Genomic DNA, 14,639 nt, shown 5'->3' with positions numbered 1-14,639 from the left:
CAGAGTGAAAAGGCAACCCACAGAACAGAGAAAATAGTTGCAAATTACATATCTGATAAGGAATTAGTATCCAGAATATAGAGAGAATTCCTGAAACAAAATGAAATCCCAATTCAAAAATGGCCAAAGAACTTCAATAGACATTTTTCCAGAGAAGACGTACAAATGATCAATAAGCACATGAAAAGATGCCCAACATCCTAACATTAGGTAAACACAAATAAAAGCCACCTCAAGATACCACCCGCATCCATTAGGATGGCCACTATAGAAAAAGAGTAACAAGTGTCGGAGAGGATGTGGAGAGACTGGAACCCTTGTGCACTGACGGTAGGAATGTAAAATGGTACAGCCACTGTGGAAGGTCCTTAAAAAATAGAATTACCATATGGCCCAGCAATTCTACGTCTGGGTGCACCCAACATAAATGAAAGCAGGGTTTCGAAGAGACATCTGCACATCCGTGTTGACAGCAGCAGTATTTGTGATAGCTAAAATGTAGAAGCCACTCGAATGTCCACCGACAGATATAAAGATAAGCAAAACGTAGTGTATATACATACAATGGAATGTCATGCAGCCTTAAAAGGAAGTTCTGACACACACTACAACATGGGTGAATGAATGAATCCTGAGGATATTGTGCTAAGTGAAATGGGCTAGTCACAAAACACAAATACCGTATGATTCCACTTCTGGGAGATACTTAGTTAAAATCATTGAAATAGAAAATACAGGGGTGGTTGCCAGGGGCCGGGGGCAGGGGAGGGAGGGACAGATGGGGAATTATTTTCTAGTGGGGATTGAGTTTTAGCTTTACAAGATGAAAGGGTTATGAAGATGGATGGTGATGATTAAATGCATTATGAATGTACTTAATACCACTGAACTTAATACTTAAAATGGTTTTTTAAAAAGTTAAAAAATGTTAAGATGGTAAATTTTATGTATATTTTACTACGATAAAAATAATTGGAAAAAAGATAGTAGCTAACATGCACATAGAACGCTCACTATGCAGCAGTCACTGGCCTAAACACTCCATGTGCAAAAACTCATTTAATCCTCATTACCAATCTTATGATATATAATTAGCCTAATTATAAAGATGAGAAAACAAGGGCGACTGGGGCCAAGGGATTTTCCTGGGATGCGGGGTTTCCAGTGCTAAGACTGAGAAAGTCCCAGGCAAACCCAGATGAGTTGGTCGCCCTAATGGAAACTGAGGCACAGAGAGGCAGTATCTCCCGTAAACGTGATACACAGGGTCCTGGCCCTAGGCCCCACACTTTGAAGGGCTGTGCTCTCTCTGCCCTCATCCAGCTGTGCCCCTTCTCATAGGCAAAGAGCATCCCCTGAGTCCAAGGAGACATGGCCACCTGGAGCCTGGTAACCGTTCCTAGACCATACTCAGGCACCCAGGACTCCAGAACTCCCAGCACAAACAGCCTGAATCCACTTTCAGCGTCTGCACCAGCCCCTCCCCTTGGTTCCTCCTCCAAAGGGTGAACTTCCCTGCTGGTGAGTGCAGGGCTGGCTGCTTGTGAGGGGTGTGGAAAGAACCAGGGCATGTAGGCCAGAAGGTGAGCACAAAACCTGGAGTAGGAAAAGGGAGCTGGCTCTGCCACAGTCTGACCTGGAGCTCCAAAGAATCTCAGAATTCTCAGCTCAAAACCTGGCTTTCTAACCGTGGCTGGTGTAGCTCAGTAGATTGGGCTTGGGCCTGCCAACCAAAGGGTCACCGGTTTGATTCCTAGTCAGGGTATGTGCCTGGGTTGGGTGCCAGGTCCCCATTAGGGGGCATGTGAGAGGCAACCACACGCTGATGTTTCTCTCCCTCTCTTTCTCCTTCCCTTCCCCTCTCTCTAAAAATAAATAAGTAAAATCTTTTTTAAAAAAAGGATACCTGGTTTTCTAGGTTAATATGGAGGTATATTTGTCAAGGAAGAAGGATAAAACACATATTTTTAAAATAGTGTGTTACCTTGATTTATCACTATTAAATACTTAGACCTAGGGTATATGGGCTTCCCTTTTACACTCTTGCCCGCCTTGGGTCTGTCAAATGTTAGCAGCAGGCTTGCAGAGAGATTTAATCACTGTCCAACTAGGCTACAGAGAAATACAGAGCTTTGCAGTCTGGCTGGAAGTCTATGCTTTTAGCTATCACTCTAAACTGTTTCATCAGGCTATTTATTTTATGGATTGGGGGAAAAGGCCCAGAGAACTTTAGACATTGGCCCAAGGTCACACAGCTAATTAGTGTCATTGTAGGAATTTGCATCTTGTACTTTAAAGGATGCTGCACGGACAGCTCAGTTGCTATTTGTGTGAACTAGGGCATGTGACTTCCCCTTTTTTGGCCACATTTCATCTTCTGTACATAGGAATAATCTTCTACCTCCGGGTTGTTGTCAGGGCTAGATAAGATATGAAAAGTGCCTGGCATTGTTTCTGATCACACCACCTTTCTGATCAAAACACTTCATTAATTAAACTTTGGGGAACATCATATGAGAAGGTAAAAATTCCTAAAATCTAAACAATTTGCCAAGTTCCTTGAATTACAGTCTGAGAGTCCTTGGCATGGCCCTTGAGACCTTCTATGAGGTAACTGCAATCTACCTCAAGATCAATTAAAACCCTAAGACTCTTTGATTCTTTTTTTTTTTTTTTTTAAAGAATATATGTAAGCCCTGGCTGGTGTAGCTCAGTGGATTGAGCGCAGGCCTGCGAACAGCAGGGGACTCAGGAGAGGCAACTACACATTGATATTTCTCTCCTTCCCTTCCCCTCTAAAGATAAATAAATATCTTTTAAAAAACGGAATATATGTATATTTTTTAAAGAATTTATTTATTTATTTTTAGAGAGAGGGACAGGAAAGGAGAAAAAGAGGGAGAGAAATATCAATGTGTGGTTGCCTCTCACATGCCCCAATCTGAGGACCTGACCCACAACCCATATTCGGGCATGTGCCCTAACTGGGAATTGAACTGGTGACCCTTGGTTCACAGTCCAGCACTCAATCCACTGAGCCACACCAGCCAGGGCCTCTTTGATTCTTACTGTACTTATAGATCTGTCATCTCAAAAAAGGATAATTACAGGGAAGCACAATTAAGATGCATGGAAGAACTGTGATCACTGGACTCAGCTAACAATAGAATAGACCTCTTAAAGAATGAATGAGATTCTTTTTTTTTTTAACTGAAAATCTTCCACCATTCAGCTTTATTTCAGTGCTAGTGTCTGGTCCCCAAGAGCTACAGGAGTGAGCACCTTGACCACATGACTGGGCCCCTTGGGGCACAAATGAGATTCTTTCAATGAGACGTGTCCAGACATCTACCCAGATGACTTGTCAGTCAGCCACTGAGGGTGTTGGAGGAGGATTCTTGCCATTTGGAGGAAGGTAGACTAAGCAATCCCCCTTCATACTTTGATTCTTTTGTAATAAGATTGGGAAAGGCTTGTGATATTGCACTAAATTAAATGAACTGACCAAGGCCACCCAACTGTGTGTGAAATATGAGCTCAACTAGGAGCAAAATATAATGAAGGAAATGCACCAAAATATGTGTCCGGAGGGTAAAATAACAATTGAGTTTAGTTTTCTTCTTCGTACTATTCTGGATTTTCCAAACTTCTTAAAGGGAACATATATTACTTTTATTAACGATAAAACAATTATATTTTTAAAATAGAGAAGAGTTCTGTCCCTCTCACTGACCTTAGGTCCTCCTATGTCTCTGAGGCCTCCACCCTTGCTTCCTCCATGCCTCCGAGTTTCAGCCTCACCAGACTATTTCTAACTCCTTGAGAGCACACACCTGTGTGTCGCAGGGTTTTCCTGACATCAGCCCTCAGGCTTGAGTCCCCTGGCTTCGGGTGTCTGTCAAAATCTCTCTAGCTTGATTAATCTCTCGGATCCTCACACACCGTGCTGACATTGTAACTATCCGTACAAACGTGCGTCTCCCTCACTGGAGAGTGAGCTCCTTCCGGGCAGGACTTTACCTGAGTCTGCCGTGCTATCCCTTCAGTGCAGTGAATGCACACCTGGCAAATGAGGAAGCGTTTGGCTGTCTTTTGGCCACTAAATACCGCTTAAGGCGGAGGCTCAAACAGCATGATTGAGGGTCTGTTTTGTAGGCTGGTCTCTTGCGATTCAAAAAGTACTATATTGGGGATATTTACAAATATACATTTGAAACTTTTAATTTTGCAATCTTTTTAGATTTCCAGAGAATTGCAAGGGTAGATAGAGAGTTCCTATTCACCCCCCGGCCAGCTGATGTTGACATCTTACATATCCAAACTAAAATGCTAACACTGGGTGCAACACGATGAACTAAACGTCTGGCTTTAATCGGGGACCCAGCTCAGGGCCCATCCTGCATGCAACACCATGTCTCCGTAACCAGTGACGTTTATTTGAATGTGGAGGCTGAAGGTTATTACTTTCTATTGTTTCTTCCAATGGACCTTTTCCAAGTAACGAAAATGTGAGCAAGAAAAATAGTGTGGAGATGGGGGGGTCGGGGCACTTGCCCTCTGCTGGGAGCTTCAAACAGGAAAATGCACTATTTTTCCCATATGAGGTGAGGGGGAGGATTTTCATTTGTGATCTAGTCCTTTCATTGAATGGGCACTTGGTGGGCCTAACACGGGGGGCGTTACTAGTTACTTTTAATTTCTTAAACTTCAGGCCCCTCCACAGTCTGTTTTTCCACAGAGTGGCACAGGAACATGGTCACAGTAATCACAAAACTTCCAACAATCTTATCAACAATCTGAATAATTCAGTGAGAACAGAGGTTACAGCTGTCACAGGAAGTTGAAACCAAGGCTGCTGAAATCACACCCACTCTGGGGCTGGGTGAAAGTATTCACTGAGCAGCATTCAAGCCCCGAAGGTGGGGGTGGCTGGGGTGTCAGGTGGGGAAGGGTGGGATGCTGTGTATGAGAAAATACACGAGGGGAAGAAAAGGTGTCTTACTGGAACTCAGGGCTGATGTGCAGAGCTTCGGAGGCTTACGGCTAAGCCCGTGCATCCATTAGTCCGCATCAGCACTGCAGGGCGTTTGCAGACCCCGCCGCTCTACGGGATCACTACAGCAGCCTCCTAATGGGTCCTCTGTCCACTCCCTCCCTCAGTTCCATTTCCTACATAGGCACCTGCCAACTCAAATCACTGGAGAGTGCAAGTGGGTATGTTACGTTTCTGGGGCTGCCTTAATAAAGTACAGGTGTCTATTATCTCACAGCTCTGGGGGCCAGAAGTCCAAAATCAAGGTGGCAACAGTGTTGGTTTCTTCCCTGGGCTGTGAGGGAGAATCTGCCCTGCTTCTTTTCAAGCTCCTGCAGCCTCAGCTGTTCCTTGGCTCGTAGGTGGCATTCATCCCACGTAGTCATATTGTTTTTCCCTCTACTCATGTCTGTCTCTGTGTCTAAACTTCCCCTCTTTATTTAAAGAAAATTATGATTGGAGAGAGAGTGTTATTGTTCCACTGAGTTATGCATTCATTGGTTAATTCTTGTCTGTGCCCTGACTGAGGATCAAATCTGCAACCTTGGCAAATCAGGGTGACTCTCTAACCAAATGAGTTACCTGGCCAGGGCCAAATTTTCCCCTTTTATAAGGACACCTGCCATATTGGATTAAAGGCTACCCTGATGACCTCACCTTAACTTGACCGTGTGTGTGCGAAGACCCGATTTACAAATAAGGTCTCATTTATGGATACAGGGGATTAGAACTTGAACATCTGATGAGGGGACATAATTCAACTCATAGTGGGGAGCTCCCTCTTAGCTTTGCCTGATGGCTGTCCTCATTTAGGGACCACCTGCTCTTTTTCAGTAAGGATCATCTCAGTGTGGCGCCCCGGAGCTCTGGAAGTTCCCAGCACACCTTGGAGCTTTGTTCACCTGGATGTTCAGCATTCTTACTCTGCATATTTAAGCACGTGCAGCAAAGATTCAGCACTCTTTCTGGGCCACTAAGCCTATGTCCAGCCCCACTGTGGCCCGGGCGCACCTACCAACTCCACCATCATAACAGTGGGATGGCACCCATTGCTTCTGTAAAGTGGCATCCTTCAGATACTTGGTGGCTTTCAGATATGCATACTCTTGATGGCCTGGGCTATTTCATGAGTGCTCTTAAAGTAAACACAAAGTTTGAACCTCTTGATTTGCATGACTTTTTTTTCTGGGTCAAGTGAATAGTGAACCATTTTCAGCGGTCACCTCCAGCAGCTTTGGAGAAGAGCACCACAATTCTTTCCCATCTCTCCAGGATCCTTTCCACTGTTCCTGCCATGTCCTCACCCACGGTTACATCCTATGAAAAGACGTGTCCTCTTCTAAATGTGCAATGCTGTTCTAGACCTCTGTGACTTTGCCCTCTTCCTTTGCCTGTAGTGCCCTCTCCCCTCCACTCTTGCTAGTCGTTGTTCAAGTACCTTCTTATCGCCACCCCGTCTGTGAAATCTTCCCTACCCACTTCCCCATGGTTAATCTCTTCCTTCTCTAAGCTTTCTCTGCACCCTGCACTTCTCCAGTATAGCACCCAACAGTTTATCTGCTATTGATCACAGGCCTGTCTCTTGTGGATCATGAGCTCTCTGAGGACAGGAACTACTGACCTGGAACTCCTGGCACAGACCACGGCACAGGGTAGGTACTCAGTAAAGGTTGATTAAATGCATATTCTTTGCACAGCACTCAACTAGGTATCATGAGGAACCCACAGAAGCATCATGGGGAGTCCCTGTTCTTGAGGTCTTTTCAATCAGTGGGGTTCACAAGATACCAAAGAAGAAGAGGTCAACCACAGTGGTGGTGTATGACATCAGGCAGAAAGAGAGGCTACCGGGGCCTACGGTGATCGGTGATTGACACTTTCTCATTTGGGACAGAAAAGGTCCTCTGTTGGTGGCTTGACAGAACACCGATTTTGCATGAAAAAAGGTCAAGACCATCTGGCAAACCCTCTCTGGAACAGGAAGTCCCTACACTGTGTGCTCAGGTAAGTAGGGTTGACTAGGGGGCTCGTTCCAAGAAGAGAAAGCGGATGGACAAGGAGAAGAGGGCAGGAGAACACACAGGGAAACAGAGAGAGAGAAAGAGGAGGGTAGAACGAGGAGGCAGACCTGGGGTTCCACGTTTGTCTCAGCTGCCTCTCCTGATCAGTTTTTCATACCCTACCACCTCTTCCCCCCCAACACACATTCACGCTGTGATTCGTTCCACCTCGGAACCCTCCCCACCCTGAGTCTTCCAGGGCCCCCACCTCTCTGCTCTCCATTAGATCACCATTCTCTGAAGGGCTGTCTTTGCAGCCCAGCCCCTCTCTGCCTTTGCTGTTTAACACTCTTAAGAAAGACTTGGGTTCCACTGTGCTACAGACACGACGCTTGCCAGGATCACCAGTGACACCAGTGACACCAGTTACTGCATCCCAGTTCCACGTTCGCTCATCATCCTTGCCACAGCTGACCTTGAATCACACAGCCCCAGCTGTGTCCTGGGGGCTCAGAGCACACCGGTCAAGAGTAGTAGGGGTTCTACACACCTGTGTTGTTCGAGGGTCAACTGTAGGTTTATTCTCAAGTATTTGAGTAAAGTCAGTGATGAAAACATGGTGATATTCATTGCTAATGATGCAAAAAATAGTGCAGATAATGGAATAATTGGCATAATGATAAGTGGCATTATTTGTCATTATCATTACTAATGCATTGATACTGTTGGTTAAATAAAATGTTCATGTTTTTATTAAATAAAAGAAAAGAGTGTGGGTTCTGGAACCAGTTTCTGAGTTCAAATCCTGGTTCTTCCTCTTCCCTTAAGAAAGTGGAACCCCCAGAGTTTCTGAATCTCTGGAATGAACACCGGGAAGATTAGCCCAGAGAAGAATTCACTGCTTTTGATGCTGATTGTCCTTCCATTTAACAGAGAGTTGCTGAGGAACTCCGAAGTTCTCTCTCTGAGAGAGAGGGCCTTAGTCAGGCCCTGCACTCTGGGAGCACACAAATGACAACGAGCTCACGGTAAATAGACCACTGGCTCAGAGTGACGGAGTCAGGGAGCTGACCTAGGCAGGGAGGAAGGGCAGGAAAGGCTTCCTGGGGGGGGACTGCTGTGCTGATGAGCCCTGAAGGAAGTCTGCAGAAGAAGAGGGCAGGGAAGAAGGTGCCAGGAAGAGGAAAGAGGGCAACTCAATGCCCAGAAGAGAGAGCACAGGCCCAGGGCAGTAGAGAACCGCAGGTGGTCTGCCCTAGCTGGAGCCCTCAGGCTGCAGTTGGTAAGTCTGGGTCAAGGCTGGGAACTGGGCTGGCGCAGGAGCACCAAAGCCCTTCAGGGTGGGGCTAGGACTTCAGGGCTGCCAACCTAGAATCACTAGAGCACAGGCTCTTTGAGGTGAGGGATTTGATGGGTCACACAGTCACCCTTGAGTCCCTCCCCTGAATTGTTAAAAACTAAAACAAACCCAAAGAGTACAAAGATGAAAACAACAATTACTCATATTCCCCATCACCCAGAATTAACCATTGTTTACATTTTAAAATATTTGTTTCTTATGAATATACAGTTTAAATTTCCCTAAGTAACATATGAATGTACTGTCATTTTTTTAAAGAAAAAATTTAAACCATACAAAGAAAGTTGAAGTTTCCTTTCACTATCTATGCCAACTTCCTCCCCTTCTCCCCAGAGAAAGCCACTCTTGTGAGTTAGGAGTATATTAAAAATGTTTTTACAAGCATAGGTGGATGTGCCGTGCCTTCTCACACAACCAAGTTTAGAGACAACTAAATATTAGCAACAGAAAACACAGTCAGAACACGGAAAATTGAACTTTTCGGAAGTCCGTTAACAACAAATTCTTCAGCCTGACCGGTAAGGGGCGAAACCAGCGGCTGGTGAAGCAGGATTGCACAGGAAAACTCGGTCAGACGGACTCAGGCTGGTGGAATCCAGGCGCAGGGCTGGACCTAGTGAGCGACCAAGCGAGCCACCAGGCGAGCGACCGCGGGGGAGACAGCGGGGAAGCGGTGCTGCGTGTTGACTGTGGTCGCGCATTTGTGCGCGGGCGGACAGGCGAGGGAGTGGGCGGTTGGACCGGGGATGGGCGGGTCCTCATGGCAGGCGGCAGTAGAGGGCGCCGCCATTTCCCTGCTCTGACCCCACCTCCACATACAGCGTCACAACCCAGCGACCTGGGAGTCCAAGGCGCCGCTTCTCACACTAAAAGGGCGCAAACAGACCAAAAATGTCACAAGAAGATCAAAGCCCCAGAGCCCATAGATCTAAGTGATGAATAAATAGCAAAGCTCTCAGACGCACAGTTTAAAACACTGGTCATCAGGATCCTCGCAGAACTGGTTGATTATAGCCACAAATTAGACAAATATATGAAGGCGAAACTAATTGAAATGAATGGAATTGCACGGGACACCAATAGCAATGAAAAGGAAACTGGGACTCAAATCAATGGAGTGGACCAGAAGAAAGACAATAATGGCCAAACAGAAAAGAGTCAAGAAGCAAGAATTCAAAGAAATGAGGAGAGTCTTAGGAACCTCCAGGACATCTTTAAATGCTCCAACATCCGAATTATAGGGGTACCAGAAGGGGGAAAGGCACAGCCACCAGTGGAAAACTTATTTGAACAAATAATAAAAGAGAATTTCCCCAATCTGGCAAAGGAAATAGACTCCCAGGAAATCCAGAAAGCTCAGAGAGTACCAAAGAAGTTGGACCCAAGAAGGAACACACCAAGGCACATCATAATTATATTAGCCAAAATTAAAATGAAGGAGAGAATCCTAGAAGCAGCAAGAGCTAAGGGGACAGTCACCTACAAAGGAGTCCCCATCAGACTGTCAGCTGATTTCTCAAAAGAGACCTTACAGGCAAGAAGGGGCTGGAAAGAAGTATTCCAAGTCATGAAATCCAAAGACCTACAACCAAGATTGCTCTATCCAGCAAAACTTTCATTTAGAATGGAAGGGCAGATAAAGTGCTTCTCAGATAAGATCAAATTCAAGGAGTTCATCATCACCAAGCCCTTATTATATGAAATGTTAAAGGGACTTATCTAAGAAAAAGAAGTTAAAGAAACATGAACAGTGAAAGGACAACAAACTCACAGTTATTAACAACCACACCTAAAACGAAAGCAAACTAAAAGGACAGCTAGCTCAGGAGTGGAAACATAGAAATGAAGATCTCAAGGAGGGTTAGCAACAGGGGAGTGGGAGGAGGAGAAGGGGGGAGAAGGTACAGAAAATAAGTAGCATAGACAGTAGATAGAAAATAGAAGGGGGGCAAGAATAGCATGGACTTAGATTCTAAAGGACTTAGATTCTATATTTCTAAGGGACTTTAGACACATGGTCATAAACTAAAGGGGGGGTAATGGTGGGGATGGGGGGTAGGGTGGAGGGGAATGAAAGGGGGAATAGAACAACTGTAACAGCATAATCAATTAAAAAAAATGTTTTTACAAATACCTGAATATGCCATGGAAAACCCACACTTCTATTCTATACATTGCCAATATTATATTAGGTTGTACGCATTATTCTGCAGCTTTCTATTTTTACTTAATAAATTTTGAGCTCTATCCATGTCCCTGCATCCATAGATCTAGTTTATTCAACTGTGGCCATTGCGACCCATTAGGAATATAAACACTATTTTTATTTATACTTTCCCTATTGGTGACCACTGAGCTGTTCTCAGAGGTGTGTTACTTGCTATGGTCCGGTGGTGAGCAGCCTCCTTGAATGCGTGTGCAAGAAGTTCTCCTGGGTGACAGGAGAGGAGCGTGGTGGCACAGGGTATCGGTATTTTCAGCTTTACTAGATAAGGGGAATGGAGAGACTTCTTCTTCCCACCCCTCACCAGTACTTGACATGGTCTGATTTTATTCCTTCTTGCATTTTTATGTAAGAGCAGACTGAGGCCTGGGGTTGTACTGCTTCTTTGCAGTCACAGAGCAAGTTTGGGGTCAAGTCTAAACGCCAGGTCACCTGGTTCCTCTCCGCACCATCTTTGCACCACGCCACATGGTCCCTGTCAGCTCTCCCTGGAAAAGTCAATGGAAGCCTCCCCCACCCCCCATCGTCTGTTGGGGGTGGCTGGGGGGGAGGGGGGAGGGCGGCGGAGGGTAGGGAGCGGCTGAAATTCTCCAACATGGTGATGCTACTATGAGTGGAAACGAACGACCCCATATCCTCCCAGAAAATGGCTCTGCTGTGCTACACAGATCTGCTCTCCCACCCGAGGCAGTTTCTACCTGCCTCTTTCACAGCGACACACAAGGATCTGATTGGCTCTTTCTTAGCGGAGATGCGGGTGGCAACACAAATGGCGTCTGTCCCCAGCCGCTGGTATTTCAGCAGACATTTCTGTTCTGGGAGAAAAGGCGGGGAGGCCACGCCTCGCTGGACTTGTGTTGGTGCGGAGCCCACGGTGGCCACCCTGAATCCGGGCAGAGCTCGCCATGCACCCAGCGGGGGTGGGCTGCCTCAGGCCGGGCCCTGCAGCGGGAGAACAGAGCTGAGATTTCCCAAGAGCCTCCCCAGCCAGGGCACACCCGGCCGCGCCCCCCGCAGCTCTGAAACGCTGGACCCCCGGAGACACGCGCAGCAAGCGTCTGCTGTTAACTTTGCGTGAGAAATGGAAAGCTGGGTCAGGGCTCCTGTCCTCCCAGTCTTTGGTTGGAGTGTAAGCTCCACAGCAGGGACCTCCACGGAGGGTGAAGACTAAACTCTGCTTGGCTCCTCCGAGGTGCATAAGGCGAATGAGGGTGAGGCCCCTGACCCCGGCCCCTCTTCACCGCTGACCTCGGTGTGGGATGTTTCTCCCCCAGGAGCTGGTGGCCAGATTGCCTTTTTTTTCTTCAAGGCAGGGAAGACCGGTGGGGGAATTTGAGGGAAAGAACAAAGCTGGCACCGCCCAGCCCACTTTTCAGAGCCTGGAAGGCTGTCTCCCTTCCTCTCACTGTCGGGATTACTTGGAAGGCCAGCATTTTTTTCTTAAGTTTTTTTCCTAGTTACCACCTTTTGAGCCTTGGTGTGTGCCAAGCACTGCACTCGTGTATTATCTCATTTCCTCCTCATGGCAACTCTAAAATAGTACTGGTTCAGCAAGGGTGAGCAATCCCCCAAGATCACACATATGTAGTGGCAAAACTGGGGCTGGAAATTCTCCCAGATTCTGTGTTTTTATTTTAAAAGTTTTTTTTAAATTAACTATTTGCTCACTTTTGCAAATCTTTCACAGATTCTTTTGAAAGGAAAAAAAAAAAAAGACAATTGGGAACAAACACCACAAACACCACCATACTATTTTTTACTCAAATCCATCCCCTTTAATGAGGAAATGGTCAGCCTCTAGGGACATGGCAGTAGCGATCAGCATGTAAAATACACATTCCCTGGGACCCAGCAATTCCTCTTGGAGACTGTTCTACAGACAAGTGGATGTCCTAGGGCATGGACTGAATGGGATGTATGTAAGGGCGCTCATCACTGCACCACTCAAAGAGCAAAAGATAAGAAACTACTTCAAAATGTATCAACAGAATGGATTAATTATGGCCCATCCATTTAAAGAAATTCTATGTAGTTATTTCTAGAACATGAGACAGTTCTCTGTTTTATACATAGAACAATCACAAAAAATTAAATAATAAGGAAAAAGTGCAAAATCATATCTGATATGCTACTATTTCTATACGAAAAAAGGAATGTACATTTATGTACGTATGTATATACATATATTTTAAAATTTTATTTTCCCAAGAAAAATATACAAGAAACCAGGTAACAGTGTTGCCTTTGAAACCTTTAACCATCATGTTTGGCTGCCTCCCTGATTAGCATTGCCTTTAAGGAGAAAAATCACAGCTAAGAGGACCAAGTCAGAGAAAGAGGGTTTGTCTTTTTTTCATTTTATAACCTTTGGAATTTTGTACCACGTATATGTACTAGCAATGCCAAATTCAACTTGAAAAAATAGATTCACTCAAATCCTACCTCTAGACCCAGTAATTCTCCTTTATGGAAATCAAGCTTCAGGAAATTACAAATATTTACACAAAAAGATATTCACTGAGGTGTTAGAGTGAAAAAAAAATGTAGGCAACTTAAACAGGGGAATAGTCCTAACAGGGGAATAGCTAAGAAAAATATACATATTGTACCTATCATGAAAAGGATGTTTATCAGAACACCTTATTAACATAGGAAAGTGCTTATAACATTAAGTAAAGAAAAAGATGCCAGGTAGAAAATGAACCGCACAGGATGAGCCCGGTAACAGCAGCAGGCGCAGGAAATAATGGGAAGGAATCGTGGCAAAGGGAAACGGTCACGCCCCCGGGTGCGGGGTTGTGAGTGATTTTGTTCCCTCCTTACAGCTCCCTACACTTTCTTCTACTTTATTATTATTTTTTTGCAATGGGCACCCATGTCTTGGATATTTTTTAAAAGGTAAAACTTAAACATAAATCCTCATGCTATTTAGAAAAAGTAAAGATCTACAGACATATCAACCCAGCAATTCTACTTCTAGAAATAACACCCTGTATAAATAGATGTGCTCAGAGCATTATTAATAACAAAATACTGTACATAACTCAAGTGTCTGTGAGAGGAAACCACTTAAATAAGTACAGAACACCCATAAATGTAGAATACTAAGCAACAGATATGGAGAATGGGAGAGGTGTGTCAACAGGGGAAAATCTACAGGGTAACGTGGCTGAAGTGGGGAAAGTGATTTGCAGAACAGCGTGGATGTTATGGTTGCATCCCTGCTGAAGAAAGAAAAGCTGAAACTCGGTATTTGTGTTTGTACACGCATGTATGGAGGACATTACCCTCTTCATAATAGCTGTCTGGTGAAGGGAATAAACTAAAAGACGATTTTTGCTTTTAACTCTACATTTATCTGTGGTGTGCCTATCTTTTCTAAAAATGCATTCCCATATCATTTGTGTAACTAAAATAATAATAACAATAATAATAATAATAATAATAATAATACTATAGGGAGAGAAGTATAAGCCCAGAGAAAGATCTGAAATGACACAACAAAATTATCAGTAGTTTCCAGCAGGGATAATGGATTGTGTCATTGTCTCCATTTGCTTTATATTAAATCGTATATTAAATCATAATTAAAACAACAACATTAAAAGCCCAGCTGGTGGACAGGAGCCTCTGCTTTTCTGCAGCTCTGCTGGCCCTCCATACTGGGGCTCTATTCTCTTAGGCAACAGATCCTGCTCACACGCACTACCCAGGAGCACAAAGCCCCACAGCACCAGCCTTGTTCCTCCTCTTATCAAAGAAGAGGAAACCGAGATGCAGAGACCCAAGCTCCCGGCTGCTCTGCCGGGAAAGTCGACTCAAATGAGGGAACAATAAACCCCATCATTTGCTGAATTCCCTCTGGGCTCAGCTTCAAGTTCCTTTCCCAGACAATGGCTGGTCACAACTCCACACAGCCTCTGCCAGGTTTTCCAGAGAGATGGTGAGAACACGGGGCCAAATTGGCCTCCGGTGGCCAACACTGAGATTTACCTCTAATGACATCCCCTATAAGGAGGGAGC

This window comes from Artibeus jamaicensis, unplaced genomic scaffold (assembly GCF_021234435.1).
Source record: "Artibeus jamaicensis isolate MK-2021 breed Jamaican fruit bat unplaced genomic scaffold, CSHL_Jam_final scaffold_847, whole genome shotgun sequence".
Lineage (NCBI taxonomy): Eukaryota > Metazoa > Chordata > Mammalia > Chiroptera > Phyllostomidae > Artibeus > Artibeus jamaicensis.
Note: the sequence above shows the minus strand (reverse complement) of the source record.